Here is a 2,041-nt window from a genome sequence, read left to right on the forward strand (position 1 = left end):
GAAAATAGCTAGTTTTAGTGGTACTTATCCTAAATTTTCAACATACTTACACTAACAATAAATGAATAATATACTTTCCATGTTTTTCTAGTGCTGTTGGTAAAGAGACTAGACTAGAGAGACTAGAGAATGTTAATGACTTGATGAGCTACCAAATGATTTTTAACAAGCACGACATAAGAGTATGTTACTACAAACATTGCAATGAAATTATTACCAATGCATATGAAAAACGGGATACATTGTACATGTGCACAGGCTTCAATAAGAAGTCTCCTTATCCACTTGTTGGGCTTCAAACACGTAAATCATACTTAACCAATTTTATTATATAAGGAAATTTTCTTATACATCATATCTTTTTTGTTTTCCCCAATAAAAAACTAATTTACCACTATGGGACAATGCAAAAAGGAAGATGGATCTCCATTCCATAGAATAAAACTAGAGACAAAAAGATATCCAACAAACATATTTAAAGCCTTTTAATTAAGTGTTACTAGAAAAAAGTTTGGTTTTCAACAGAATAGTGATGAACCTGATTTGGCCGAAGCAGAACTGGATGACAGTCTTTGCCTCCTTGCTTTATCAGCTTTTTGCAAGTAATGTTAATGAGATTGGTGTTTGGTCCTTGCAAGGTAAGAAGAACCTCAATAGATTAAGTATTTAAATGTGCACAATGAAATGGAGATTTATAAGAAAAATCTAAATATAAAGTCGTATTGAATTATCTACATCCGATAATCAAAAGAAACCAATCCAAAAGAAAACATCATTGAAGATAAAATTTGATCAGTCCATTCTGATTATTGGAGGAGGTCCCACTGGTGTGGAACTTGCTGGAGCAAGGCTTACACTAGTGCACAAAGGAGCAAGGCTTCTGGAATTCGTAGGGGCAAAAGCCGAGGATAAGACTCTAAATTGGTTGAAATCAAAGAATGTTGTGGTCAAACTAGAGCAATCAGTTGACTTGAACGCATTCACAGATGGATAGAAGATATATCAAACTTCAAATGGAGGGACCATTGAGGCAGATTGTCATTTCTTATGTATAGGGAAACCACTTGCTTCAGCATGGCTTAAGGAAACTGTGTTGAAGAATGACTTGGATGGTCAAGGTAGGATCAAGGTAGATGAAAGATTGAGGGTCAAGGGCCGGAACAACATTTTTGCAATTGGAGATGTTACAGACATTCCGGTAAGTTCTTGCCATTAGTAACAAGTATTCAGCTTCTCACAATTATATATTGTAGTTACCTTCTTTTATAACAAACTCAATAAGTTACTAAGTCTTGTGTTGTTTTGTATTATTCTCATGAGCTACACTAAGGTCATGGTTTATTGCCTAGGTTTTGGCCAGAATTTAGTTTCTTCTTCCTGGTAATGAAAATATTGATGCAAAATGGATGAGTATATTATAAGCTAATGAAACTAGTATTCCTCAAATTCTATTTGTCTTGAGCAATTGAGTAGAGGCTTTACTACCTACCCATATCTTTCATTATTGTTCTTTAGGTCTTTTCAGTGATTTTGTTGGGAAAGTGTTTGAATCCTTGAATTCAAAGACAAAAGTTTAGCATGTGATATCAAATTTTAGAAGTGGACCTATATGCATAATTTCCTATAGATTTATGTGATTGTATTAGTATTACTTGGGATAGGAGTCTCTTTGATTTTGTCCAATATAAATTGGTTAGATGCTATAATCTGTGGCATTTAAATCTCTCTACAAACCACCTAATAGGAGGGTTTTTAATGGAAATCCATACAACAGGAAATCAAGCAAGGGTTTTTGGCACAACAACAGCTTGAAGTGGTTGTGAAGAACTTAAATGTGACAATAGAGGGAGGAAGAGAATGAAGGATGGAAAATTACAAGCCATATTCAGCAATAGCAATAGTTTCACTCGAGAGGAAAGATGTTGTAGCATAGTTACCATTCTTGACAATAAGTGGAAGAATTCCAGGATTCATCAAGTCTAGAGATTTGTTTGTTGGTAAAACAAGAAAACAAATGGGACTCAATCCTGTACACATTTGA

At 34.3% G+C, this 2,041-nt stretch overlaps 1 pseudogene; it reads left to right on the forward strand.

The window, feature by feature from the left end:
- The first annotated feature begins 605 nt into the window (after positions 1 to 605).
- LOC100787740 (apoptosis-inducing factor homolog A-like) lies at positions 606 to 2,041 on the forward strand (annotated as a pseudogene).

Source organism: Glycine max, chromosome 19 (genome assembly GCF_000004515.6).
Source record: "Glycine max cultivar Williams 82 chromosome 19, Glycine_max_v4.0, whole genome shotgun sequence".
In the NCBI taxonomy this organism is placed as follows: domain Eukaryota; kingdom Viridiplantae; phylum Streptophyta; class Magnoliopsida; order Fabales; family Fabaceae; genus Glycine; species Glycine max.